General features: G+C 44.2%; 1 long non-coding RNA gene across 1 annotated transcript; it reads right to left on the reverse strand.

Moving 5' to 3' along the window:
- Nucleotides 1–9,858: 9,858 nt before the first annotated feature.
- Nucleotides 9,859–13,505, reverse strand: LOC136791243 (uncharacterized). Its single transcript, XR_010832839.1, has 3 exons — nt 13,259–13,505; nt 11,111–11,304; nt 9,859–9,998 (listed from the first exon to the last, which is right to left on the reverse strand). It is a non-coding gene; the product is annotated as an uncharacterized lncRNA (long non-coding RNA).
- Between the last annotated feature and the right edge of the window lie 381 nt (nt 13,506–13,886).

A 13,886-nucleotide genomic window follows, 5' to 3' on the forward strand; every position in this document is an offset into this window, starting at 1 on the left:
TTGGCATATCCTTTTCCCACAAGTGCTTGCGGTGCCCCATGGCTCATGGTGTCTTGTGGATGCCTCTTGCCACCCCTTGTCCTGGAGAACTATCTGGGCCACACGGGAGGCTGCCAGGCAGGGTTGCGCAGCACATCCCTGCAAGGCTCCTACAGTACAATGCAGACACCAGCCATAATGTCAAGTCCTAACAAAATGTTGTGAGCCTTCTGCACTTTGTTTTGTGTCTTCTGCGGAAAATTCCACTGGAAATGATCCATTTCAATGGAAATGGATGTTTATAATGTTGAAACAGACCCATTTTTGATAACAGAAAGTGTGGGGGTGGAGGGATGCTCTGCTCAAAATATTTCAACTATATACTTAGCAGAGGATCAACTCATCTATCTCAGTCTAAAAACAATGGATTTACTATATTTGTTATTAAATAGAGTTTCAGGACCTGACCCCACTAATGAATGAGGAATACAGATTAGCTTTCTTCTATTTTTTTCATCCAAAACTAACAAGCAAACATAACTTTGAAAACAATGAGCTATACTGCTGGACTGCCTTGATTTTTCATTGCTTTGTTTCAAAACTGTGTGTTGTCAGTTAATCAAATGACCTATATTGGACGAATTCAGCACAGCTTTTTAAATGCTTCAAGGTGATCATGATGTTCGAGGTTGGTCCATGTTAATTTTTTCAGTGTGTCTTGCTTTTCTGAAAAATGCACAAATGTTAATGCAGCTCTAATGATTACCATTTAATACAATGTGTAATGTACTTAAGAAAACAGAGCTTATCAACTTTTAATACGAGTTTGCTTTCACTGGAACAAAAGATCTTAAGTCACACCTGGAAATGAGATTCCTAAATTTCTTATAACTCAAAAAATCTTGCCATTCTGCATGTAAGGCAGGCTGATGATTGCACATACCCGATTAGAAATGAATGGCTGATAAGAGCAGGCACAGCTGCAGCAATGGCATATTAACTCCTCCCGAAAGACCCGAATACCAGATCTACTACTCCTGATCACATCAGGCCACACAGTCCAGGGGTCGTTTATCCTTGCCTGGTGACTGACTGAGCAAATGATGTGAAATGATCCATCTCCACAGCTCTGACCCCATAGTACTGTGAAGGAAATGGAGTTCACTGAGACATCTCTTCCAAGTTTATTTCAGATTTGGTGGAGCATAAGGTCTTCTGTTTAGGATTTTATTATCTAAGCTGTTCTCCAACATACTGTGTTAAAAACAAACACTCATCATCTGTTTCCAGACACAGAAACAGTCCTATATTCCCTCTACCTTCATACAATGCATTCGAGCCACAAACATTGTTTTTTCACTATCCCTGACGTCCTGTTTAGGATGAAGAATGACTCTCTGTTTGGCCTGGGCACGGTTATTTACAAGTGTTTGTAAAATGTCTAGGACCAAGGAGGAAAGGGTAGAAAAAAGGCCAAAGGAATTGAAGGTGGGAAAGGACCATTAGCAATTGTTTGTTTTATTTAAAGTAAAAGTTCATTCTAGCGCTGTTTTAAAAAAATAAACCCATGTATTTTATTGCCTGCCCTTGGGCCCAGCATGGTCTATTTTGGTCAGAAGGCTGCAGTGAAAGGTGGGATTTCTTCCACTGATAACTTGCAGGATCTCACTGGAGTATTTGCTGGGCAAGGCCTTCAAGGCCCGGCATGGCCCAGACACCCAGGGGGATTGGCTTTCGTGTTTCGTTTGAGTTCCCTTTGTGAAATCTGTAAATGATGGGCACTTGTGCATATGCCAGGCCCAGATGTTACTGTGCCAGTTGTTGTTACCATGGGGATCCTGACACCTTCCCCGGCTCAAAGACCTCCCCTAGGGGAGCGCATGGACACCCAGTCTGGTCCTTTCCCTCTGCTCTGCAATGAGAAGCAGCAGGGCAAAATGGAGGCCACCTGAGGCCTGTGCCAGGGCCAGCCCTGGCCTGGCTGCACAGCTGTGTCTGTGGCCTTGCAGCACAGCCACCTAGATGAGGGCACAAGAGCCAGCCTGAAAGCTTGTGTCCTTCTTTCCTCTCTGCCACACCATTAAAGTCCTCACAAGCAAAAATCCCTCTTGAAACACTTCATCCTCCAAACTTTCCTGGCTTTCTAGCAGAAATCTTGCTACCCCATCTCACTGTTGTCTAGAAATATGTGGGGCATTTCTGTGTCATTATTCCTTTTATTCCTTTGGACAGAGGGTTCACAATCAAAGGCAGCATGTAGACTTTAATGAGGAAAAAACATCACTAATATTGTAATGGAAAGCTGTAGCTGTTCAAGAATGACAAGCTGCAGCATGGGCTGAGCCATACCTGTTATAAACCTGCTGCAGTATGACCAAGAAGCTGCTGTTAGGCTTCCAGTACTTATATTGGACAAATACACTTAACATGCAAGACAAAACCAAAATGCTAAGTGTTTTGTGTGTGTGGTCTGATCAAGGAGTGCTATTTTCTGAGTTATTTAATTTGGAGAGAGGAAAACATATTGTGGGACAGTTTATTTTATTTTATAATTCACTATTCAATAAAGAAATAAAATGTCTTAGAGACTCCAATTAGCTTGTAGCAGTATCACTTGGAGACTGCAATGTGCAGGCCATGGAAGTAAAATGTTTCCACTCCAGCAACAAGGAGAGGTTGATGTCTGTGAGGAGCACCTGAACTGTGGCTGCTGCGAGGGACCCCAGGGGCTGTGCGTGGTCTTTGGTCTCATTTTTTACAAAATACTCTTTGTAGCATCTTAGTTTGGGCTTGCTATATCACATGTTGAATCAACAAACAGTGCTTGATAAGCAAGCAGATGGTTGATAATATTCACATCTTGTTTGGGATTAACGGGGTTGCTGCAGTACTGTGGATCTGTGCAGAGCACCCATCCTCTGTGGTGGACAAAGGCTACCTTTAGACAAAAAAAAAAAAAGTGAAACCTTTGGTTGTTCATCTTCAAGTTAGTGGTTTGGCAGATGCTTAGGGAATAATGGGTCACAGGACTGATGAGGAAATCAAGTCTAAAGATGATAACGTTTCCTTTGGCTGGAGCCAATGTGCAGAGGACACAAGTCCTGGATTTGTTGCTGCTTGGCCATTAACTGGGTTGTCAGTGAATCAACATTTTGCTTCTGGTGCTACAACTCCGAATTCCTCTATGGATATTTTTATGGATATAAAATTGTTTTTGGAGGTTTTGTGGTAATGCTTCATTATTGCACCATAACCCCAGTGTGAACATCATTGTGGGGACTTAAAGAACTGGGAATGAAGAATTAGGGAGGCAAAGGAAACATCCATCATGTTCTTGGAACTCCTGCAGGATTGCAGCATCCCCAGGAGAGCTTGAGGCAGCGCTGGTGCTCTCTAGCATGCAGATTCAGCTGGTCCCTTCCCTTGGGTCTGCCATCAGCAGCACCAGCCAGAGGCACTAATCTGTAGCTGGTTGGAAGGCTGGGTATGGGAATTCAGCATTTATAAGCAAGCAGGGTTGTTGCCAGGGCTGAAGAACGAGGTCTGTTTGACTCTGAAATGATTCAGACATTTATAGATGTTTTGTACAAACACTTATAGATGCTCCTATAGGGCATGGCATCGAAGTGTTAGCTCAGATACCAGTTATTCATGCCTTCACAGCAAAATGGTGTAGCTGTAGCCAACATACAGTGAAACTGTTAAGATGCAGTATACAATGGTTCTCAAAGCTTGGCTTTTTAGGGCCCATAGGGTCCTGGGCCCTGCTGGTGCCTGAGCTGCAGCCCCAGCAGTGCTGCAGAAGTGTGGTGCTGCTGAGCATGGGAGAGTGAAGGAGCAGGGAAGACGAAGCACCTTGAGCTGGAGTTCAGCCACAGTGCTATGCTGAGCATTTCTGCACTTGCAGAAGTTGCCATGGTATTTTAATAACTGTGGGTGATTTAATGGCCCATCTGGAAAACAGCAGCACTGGTACAGCTGGGTTCATGCCACAAACATCATTGCCTACAATTTTCTAGTGAGGCAACTTTCTTTTAGAAACCAGGGGGGAATCTATTTTGTGCCTCTTTTTATACTAGCGTAGTCACACATGTTGGCAGATCTGTCCTTCTGTGTTTCCTGGTTGAAATGTTCTCTGTCTCCAGTTTTAAATATTCTTCATTTACAGCAGGGGACTAGCGCAGATATGCAGAAAAAAATAAATGTGTACTCCTGCAGGACACATTCCTATCTCCCTCCTTAAACTTCTTATCAGACAAGTCCTTCTCTGCACTTTTCCTGTATCTGTCATGCAGCTCCAATGGAGCCAGAATCATTGATTGCTGTTCAGCAGAAGCATCTGTTATGTTCAACTTTCTGTGCACAATGGCACTGAAAAAGTGACTGTTCCCACTCTTCACTTGGCCTTTGCAGTTTCATGGAGGAAATCTTCAAAAGGTTCTGTCCCAGTGCACAAAGCCAGTTGATGCCTCCTGGTAAATGTGGTTTCTCTTATTTATTTCAAAATATTTCTTCTTCAGGCTGGTACAGACTGTACTGGAGAATCCAGTTTCAAAATGCTGCCTTTGCAACTGTTACATAGTTGTTTTGTAGTCCTTTCCTCTAATTCTTCTTGCCTTTTGATAGGGGCTATCAAGAGACTCGGGAAACAATAAATAGAAATGTTGTTTAAGTTTATCTTAGAAGAATATGGGATGTTGGCTCAAGGAACTTTGCTGATTATCTTGGCTAGCCTTGGACATTTCCTTTGGCATATCTATAATTGCTTTAAGAAACATGTTCATGCTGAGCCAACTTCTAATACCGTAGATTCAACTACTTGATTTCAGATAGATGGCCAAGTTCTGCCCCCTGCCTTACTGGGATTGCCCCAGCATAACAGAAGTGTAATTTGTCCCACAGCTCTCAGGTATTTAATTTCTTCATTATAACTTACTTATTGCTTTCAGGATATTTGTGTCTTGGATGAAATTTTAAACTTCTGGGAGAGGTAGTTAATAAGAGGGAGAGGGAGAAAAGGAAACTACACAATACATCTAATAAATATGTGACATCTAATTTAAAAATCTGTTGTTTTCTTTCAACAAAAGGGGAAGAAAGCAATGCAGTTGTATTCCCTCATTCCCCAGGATATTGGCACAAGTCCTGGATCCACTGAAATTTATAGGGAGATGTAATTAATTAACTTCAAATACCAGATTCGTTCATGGATCCAGTATATCTCCATTCTGATGCGGATGTAAAAAAGCCTTTGATTAATGATCACAACTTCACCCAGGTATTTGAGGTTTTTTTCTTAGTAGTGATTGCACTTTTTGGGATTCTATATCATCAGCACACAAAGTGACATCAAAGTCGGTGCCTGGTATTCATTACTGGTACTGCAGATGAGGCCTGCAGGCATCAACCTTGTCCCTGTTAAGTCACTTGCAGTTTAATCATGGACTTCAGCAGCACTTAGTTTCATCCTAGCTGTTCTTGATAAACTTTTTTAAACAACAACAACAACAGCCTACATGGCTAAAGGCTATTGCATGACCTTGTGGAGTTAGGCAGAAGGCAGTGTCTTGTCTTCAGCAATCTGAAGCCCAGAGCCTGAGGAAAGGAGCAGGTGAGCCTGCTCACGTAGGGAGGGCAGATGTGGCTGCAAGGGATTGTCACCATGTCACTATAAGTTATTGCTGCTGCTCTTCAGACTTCAGGTAGTAGGTCATAGTATATTTTCTCTGATAGAAAAAAAAAAAAAAAAAAAAGACAAAGGCAAAGACAGAAAAAGAAAAAGAAAAAGAAAAAGAAAAAAAGAAAAAAAACAACAAACCAGAGACCTCCTGGCTCCAGCAGGTCTGCTCCACTAATGATTGGCTTGGTTCAAAAACATGGGTCATTTCACTGATCGAGGCTGTGAGGTGGCCCTACCTAAGCTATCCTGAGAAAGCAATCCACAGGCAAGGCTCAGAACGTTTTACATCAGAAGATGGAGCCTTAGGTTTTGTAGTCACACCATCAGGAAGGCAGGCCTTGCGTGCAGCAGATGCGGTTCAGTAAAACGATGCAGCTTTGGCAGTCAGTAATCCAGACACATACAGAAACCTCAAGCTGGTTTCCTTGTTGAGCCAGTTTAATTTGTTGAATAAAATTACAGAGATGGTTTTCATGGGGTTTCCACTCATTAAACAGAATGAATTTCCATTGCCACCAGGGGAGCCCAGACGTGCTCTTCCAGACTGGTGGGAATGAGTCAGGGAGGTGTGCACAGGTTATCTTACATGCTGATGCTGATAAAGATGCCTTTAAAATGAGTTCTGTGGGCCTGATTCCATTCCCATTTCAAGCAGTATAAATTGGGAGAGATTCTGTGGAAACCATAGACTGTTTCTGTAGAATAGAGGAGAAGGGAGGTCCCTGCTTAAATTCCCTTTTAAATATTGCATCGAGATTCCAGTGCAATATGGTACAGAGAAGGGACACTTCATTAGGAAGCCCTTTATTTGGTTAATTGCATCTCTGAAATAATACATTCCTTATGTGGGAAACCATACTGTGATCCACTGTCAAGCATGTGGAACAGGTTCGCCTTCTGGGTCCAAATGAAATAGCTTAATAGGCTGTTACAGACAGACCTGTGAAAGTAGGTGGAATTTTCTGTTCAAGCTGCAGTACTGTGGAGGGCAATGACTCAGTCCCAACGGTACTTCTCAAGATGAGGACTAATGCATAACTCGGGGCCTGAGTTTCCTTGCGCTGACACTGCTTTTGCTCTGCAGTTGCTCCGTTCACTTCCACCAAGCCTTTAAGCAAACCAAAGTTTAAGACTGAACACCACTGTCAGGTCTCCTGACTGCTATTAGGAAGGAGCTTTGTAATTGTCTGCTGGGTGTAAATCAGCATAGTGCTGTGAGAGCAGTCTGATTAGCTAAATCTGAAGTCCATTTATGTCAGTACGCTCTGGCTTGCTGTGATCAATTCTCCCGCTTCAAAGCCTGACAGCAGCAAAGGGTTTCAGAAAGCTACTGGCAGAGCTCATGGACTCCGGCAAGCCTTCGCGATGAGAGTGTAACTCTGTAACTATGCTTTGGGAAGGATTTGCAGGAACATTCTGTTCTGAATTTTGGAGCAACCCAGTGCTCAAACCCATTCATAAACAGTTTCCCATCTTCCACCCCTCTTGCAGGCCCCCACCAATCACTCAAATCTATGTAATTTTTAAGGATGATTCCATTTTAAAAATAAAACCTAGCATATGAACAGCTTCCAGCATGTGTCAGGAAGAGATAAGTCACCCTAAACTGTGATGGCCCACTAGGGTGCCTTAAGTGGAGTCAAACTCCTGTCTACACAGTCCTTATTAGGATCTTTCTCTCCTTTTCCCTCTCTCTCACTTCCTTTTGGCATTTGCTGTCTGAACTGAACAGCACCTGAGCTGGCGTCTTAAACCTCACCAGTCTTTGTGGAGTTCAAATCGAGTTCAGATGTTCTAATTAAGATGTGCCCTTCCTTTTTATCATTAGATAGCTGCAAACAGATGACTGGAGCTTCCTGACTGGGAAAGATTGGTCAACGGCCTTATATCCAAGGGGTGAAACATTCCTGCCGGGAAACAAATCTTGAGTCAAGTGGTCTGTGTAAGGAGATCTATTAAGTCAGAGCAGTAGCAGCTGCATAAAGACTTTAACTCTTCTTGCCATGGTCTTGTGGGAAAGGATTCTGTCCTCCAAAGTCTGGGTCTCACACTCCCTGTTCAGGCCTGATGCATCTTTGCCTCCAAGCACCCAGGATGGTGAGAGCACATTAACTGTTTCTTATCTTTTCTTGGAGTGAGATTTTCTCTTCCTATTGGAATAGTGCTGGGAACTGAAGGCAAAGAAAGGGGAAGACGAACTTTGTGAACAACTGACTTTCTGCTATGGCTGCCAAAAAAAAAAAAAAAAATGTGGTCATCTCATAATGAAAAATATGTATTTTTTCAGAAATTTGCTGACCCCAAGTTAAGCTGCACTTTCTCTGCCCAGAAAAAAATGATTCATTTAATTATTTGGCACTTTTCTCTCTTTAAAGAAATGAAACACCAGTCTCTGTTGTCCCAAGTTTGCTTTAGAATGGGGAATGAAACTTATTCCCTTGAAAAACAAAAGCCAAACATTTTGAAACCACCTCAGTTCATTTTTTTTTAGCCAAAACTCTATAGTACTGCCACTGGCAGTGCTTGACCTAGCAGAACATTTTTCAGGAAATCATGACTGCAGCTGGTTAGATCTGAACCTTTGATCCATTCAGCATCTACTTCAGATTAAGTTTGTGCTGCTCTTACTTCCTCATTGCTTCCTTTTTTTCTGAGGAAATATGAATACAAACATGGCTGATAGATGGGAAAATTCTAGCCAAAGCCCTCCTCAGACTTCAAGCTATTTAGGGGAGAAAGAGATCTGGTGTCAGTAGAAAGCACAGAGGAGCTGTTTTCCATCAAACTCAAGAGGTGTTTGAATAGCTCTAATCTCAGGCCTGAATTTCCTGTTTGCCCCTTAACCCATGCAATACAATCCCCACCATGGCTAATGTACCAAGGCTGCTCAGAGGTCTCTCAAACTCCATGGCTGTACTGCTACAAGTCTGTAGGAAGAAACCCACCTTCATCTGCTATAGCTGTAAACATTTCATTACCGCTTCTAAATGAGGGGAGGAGCAGTCCTGCTGATCACCTCCCTTTCCCAAGGGATTCCTGTACACTTTGCAAACCTGATTCATTCCTGCCCTGTCAGCTCACATGCTTAGACATTTGCTTGGCTCTGGCTCCATGAGCAGACCATGTTGGTGGAAGCTGGGAATAGTATCAAAAGCAACAGCCCAGTTCCCCTCTGCCTCTCAGCTCCTTCCTCCGTTCTTACACCAATGCAAGAGTTGCAACAACAACCAAACAAACAAACAAAAATCATCAAATCATTATTGCTTTCTTAATCCAGAGCATGGCAGACTGGCTGTGTTTTCCTCAGGAACAGGGCTGCTTAAAAGCACTGTGGAGGAGCAGTTCCCCGTGAAGGTTTCCCTTCCAGTTGCTGATGCAACCCATCACTAAAGAACCAGAGGCTCATTTGTCTGCACGTACAGCCTGCAAGTATTTTTACTGCAGTAGTAACATTGTTGAGGCTGTGATGAAAGGATATAGGCCAGTCAAGGTTTGTAGGGAGAGATAACATCTTTTATTAGAGTAGCTAATACTGTCGGAAAAAAGCAGACACGCTTTTGGAAGCAATATTATCCTTTATTATCTCACTGTTCCCCCTCCCCTGTGACTCCCTACCATCCTTCATCCGAAACAATAAATACTTATAAAGTGGAAGGAAACTTGACCCGCTGGGGCAGGTAAGAGACAAAGGCTTGTGTCTGACTCCTGATCCCCATACCTCTCCCACTGGTATCGGCAAGAAATCTCCCAATGCTCAGGGGCATTATGTGGCCCCCGTCTGCCCCGCTGTTCTGTGCCAGAAACAACAACAATGAGCAAACCCGCTTGCAGTGGCGTCAGTAATGAGCATTTCTGATGATGGTCCCTTGTCTGGCCTCTTTGTGCCCCTCTGTCAGCACCTCTTGGGTCATTGAGAACCCATTGGCAGCTGGAAACTGTAGGCTAGTAATATGCTTAGCATGCAGTGTAGGGCTGTTAGAGGAGGTATCAGGAAAATCTTTCTAGGCCATGGTTTTTGACACAACAGAAAAGATTTGTCTGGGGTCATTGCAGGATCTCCTTTGCCAAATGGATTCAAGAGATTAGAGGGACATTTGTCAAATATGACTTTACTGATGATTACCTTGCTCTGCCTAGGGGCAGGGAGATGGAGCAAGTGAAGGTACTGCCAGCTTCCTTTATGGGAGCCCATTTCCATTTCAGGGCTGTCCATCTCCCGGCCACCTCTTTGCAGGCCAGTCACAGCTCTGAGGCTTTGCTCTGCCCGCCAGGGTGGGGCCCAAGGAGCTGACCTCAGCTCCCTGTGAGTTTGGGCCTGCCTGCTTTCCACCTGGCTGTCCTGTAGGGAAAAGAAACGGGTGGTGCTGGGTGGGTCAGCCTCATGTAATCTGTTAAGATGTTTTTTGGGGCTTCCTGTGATCGTCACACAAGTGAGGTACCTTTAGTTTGGGCAGTGTAGCCAAGACCCCTCCCAGAGGAATAGAGAAGGAGGTTATTCCACTGGTCATGATCCCCTCTCTCCGATGAATTGCTGGCAGCTTTTTAGCAGCAGATCCCAATGCAGCACTTTGTCCAAGATGGCAATGGGAGGAACAGGGAGGGGAGGATCATAATCTGGGGTTCAACAACACTTTTCAACACCACCAGAAGAGTATGATAGAGACCAGGCCTTGAGTAATTTGCTTGGACTGTGATTAACACCTACAGGAGATAGAACAATCTGCGGTGGCAGTGGAATGGGAGTGCAGGTGGCAGAAATTAAACCAATACAAGGATTTTGAGAGTGGGGAACACCTTTGTCTCATGCCTAGAGGGACAAAGGGATTGTCAAACCTACTCAAGGCGGACTTTCAACAGCCTGAATGACCATGTGCCATGATCTCAATGTTATTTCATACCTCAGTAATCACACCCATGCTCTCGGTGTTGCCCAGGACAGAAGACAGAAATGACCCCTGAACTCTGTTCAAATCAGGGAATTTTACCCCATTTCAGGAGCTGGGAAAAGTAGATATACATGCAGACAGGCCACCCAGCTCTTGTTTGTAAATGAAGATAGCCATCATAAGAAGGTTTCCCTTCTCTAGAGAGTATCTTGAACTGGCTGGAAACCTTTAAGCAGATGAATTTCTGGTTTGTTCAAGGAAAGGATTTTTTGGGAAGGAGGTCGAGATGGAGGAAGGGAGAGAGTGACAGATAGGTTGTGAAAACATGTCAATTTAAACAGAAACTTGTTTTCAGTAGTGTCAGAGTTTCTTTTTAGCTCCGTTGTTCTGATTCATATCAGCTTTTTGATTATATTACAAATCTAGATTAATTTCATACTAGTGTTTTAGGTTATGTTGGTGTTATTTAAGCTGTACAATGTTTTAGAAAAAAAAAAAAAAAAAAAGCTACCTGCCCTGCTACCTCCCTTGTGATGTTATTGCTACTCTGAGTTCTTCCACTTACTGGTTTTAGTTCCTTTCAGGTTAACTCAAATGTCCAGCTTTCCAGGGCAATTGAACAGCTTGTTTCCCTGCCAGCAGGCACTGTTCGGATTGTAGAACTCAGGTCCGATCTGGTCCTTCACTTGATAACTTTCATAGTGCACTTCACAAAGAAGATGGATTCCACTAGAACCTGACAGCTTATCCTGAAGGTCCCTGGGGGTGAGCAGATGCTGCTTGTGAAGGGCTTTTGAATAAGAAGCTAACGCACAAGACAAAAGTAAACAAATGAAAAGGGGACAAATTCAAAATGGATCAAAGGAAACACTTTTCCATCAAATGTGTGAACAAGCTACAAAACACATTTCCCATAATACTGTTAGCGAATAAATAAATGGATAAATAAATAAAATTAGCAAGATTGTAAAAAGAATAAATTTATTTATAGATAACAAGCATATCCACAATTGTAAATAATGCCTGGCAATATTATTTTAAAGGGTCATTAAAACCTCTGGTTTCAGGGCTGAGACTAACCTTTAATAAAATATGTACAGACACTTATCTCCAGCTTTGGAGGGTATATTTGCCAAAAACACTGGTGCCTGCTAGCTATTGTCAGAAAAGGAGGAGCCACATTGCATGGACTTTCTTTTACAGTGCTGTCTTGTCTGTACTCCTACTCCCTAAATCTGAGCAGACATTGAGATAAAATATTTGGCATTATTCAAAAAGGAACGGGTAAATCTGTAGATAACAAAAATATCCCATATCTCATTGAAAAGGAAATCAAAACCTTTGCTTACAGGGTTTTGATTCTGCACTAGATAAATCAAGATCTTCATATATATAAGTTATTGTACAGCAGAAGACTCCCTAAAAGGCTCACAGATGGTCTATATATAGGCAGAGCAACTGCAACAGGACCAGTTTAAGATTAGGACATGGCTGGCTGAAGGGGAATTTCATTTTTTGCATGACATTCCCCAAACATCAGAGAACATAAAGGAAACACTAATTTGTTTCCATGGGCTTTGGACCATAAAAACTTGTGACCAGAATCACCTGAATGATGTTCCAGGCTATTCTCCTTGCCAATGCTGCATGTCCCCTCTCACAGAGCTGTTGTGGTGACAGGCCTTACGTTATTTTACATTATCTCTGATGTCATCTGGTTGGTCTAATAGGAGCTGACTGGATCTCTGATCTATTAGGACTACACATCTCTGTCTTCACACCTCTCTTGGCCACAGTAGCTGCTAAAAAGAGCCTTAGGGACAACTGACATTCTTGACTGCCAGCCCAAACATCTCATCTGGAAGGAAGACTATTTCCCAAATGACATCCCCTCCCCCATGAAGGCTTTTGGCAGTCACCCTGCTGCCATCTCCAGTCAAGAACATCTGGCTGTAGGATCAGACAGCAGCAGAGCCCTCTGACCCCTGATCCTGGCTGCCCTCTCCCTACCCCTTAAAGGGGGGCTGCCATTGTCTACTGAATTGCCTGGTGGCCTCAGGCTGATTCCCAGGACCGTCCTCCCACCTGGTGCTGGCTGGATGTAAGTCAGGGGCTGAGTGAGTGAGGCACAGAGCCACCCACAAGGCAGCCTCCCCTCCAGGATGCTCTGGGATCCTCTACATACATGTTGGCAGGACCAGAATCCCACTGCCCACGTTGCATAGTGCCACATGCCAGGTGGTCCCCAGGCAGGGCTCTTGTCCTTGCCAAAGCATCGTCAGCCACTTAGCACTTTGTAGTGCAAAGGTGATACGGGGCCGAAGTCTGCCCTTAGTGGTGTTGGTGAAAAGGCAGAACAACTACACTGAAGTCACTGCAGTCCATTTGTGTGTGACCAGGAAGGTGGTTTGCACGCCTGCATTTGTGTCCTTGCCACAGAGAAATTTCTGGCTTTGCATCCCCACCCAGAAAAACAAGAGACAAGGGAATTAATGTCATTTTCCAGGTGGCTCACGAAAAGCAAAATTCCCTCATCCAGCTCAGCTTGTTATCCGCTTGTTATACAAGCTGCATTTAAACAATTATATTTAAATAACCAAAAAAAAAAAAAAAAAGAAAGAAAAAATCTGCTCTCAGAGTCCTAGCCACAAAGTTCCCTCCAGAGCCCTTCCCATTGTGTTTTGGAGGCCCTACACCTCCCCCTCCTCCTTGCCTTCGTTAACTGGAGTCCATCTGCTGTGTCCAGCCTGCTGCAGCTTGGGGAATCTCACGTCACTCCTGTCTCGGCTAGAGATGAGCCTGAGCTGCAGATTTTTGGACAGAGATGCCTGTGTTTGTTTCCCAGTGCGGGAGGAGGGGGTAAGTCTTCTCAACTTTGCCCCAGTTCCTTAAAAACAAAAGGCCGGCAGTGAAAGGTGGCTGTGGCTGTGGGCCTGGTGATGCCTAGCTTGGCCACCTCCTCCTCACCCCGCTCTGCACGGCCCCATCCCAGCTCTCCATGGCGATGGGTTGCTGTGTCACTGCTGGGTATCTGTGGCATCACTGCTGCAACGCTTCCATCACCAACAGGCAGCTCACAATCAAGGCAGCAGCTCTCCTCCACCCCTCCCAGGACTGCAAACGCAGGGCAGCCTCTCCGCCGTCTGCACTGCATGAGAAATGAAGAGACAGACAGAGAGGCGGCCCACCAGGACAGGGAAGGTGAGTGACCATCGGGCAGGGAGGACAGATAGATCACCCAAGGTCCCAGCTCCAGGGGTGGAGATAGGCCAGGGGGTGAACATCTGCCCTTGTTTCCCCAGAGACTATGTACATGACGACGTCCATCTTGCCATTTTATT

The sequence above is a fragment of the Anser cygnoides genome, chromosome 7, assembly GCF_040182565.1.
Source record: "Anser cygnoides isolate HZ-2024a breed goose chromosome 7, Taihu_goose_T2T_genome, whole genome shotgun sequence".
NCBI lineage: Eukaryota > Metazoa > Chordata > Aves > Anseriformes > Anatidae > Anser > Anser cygnoides.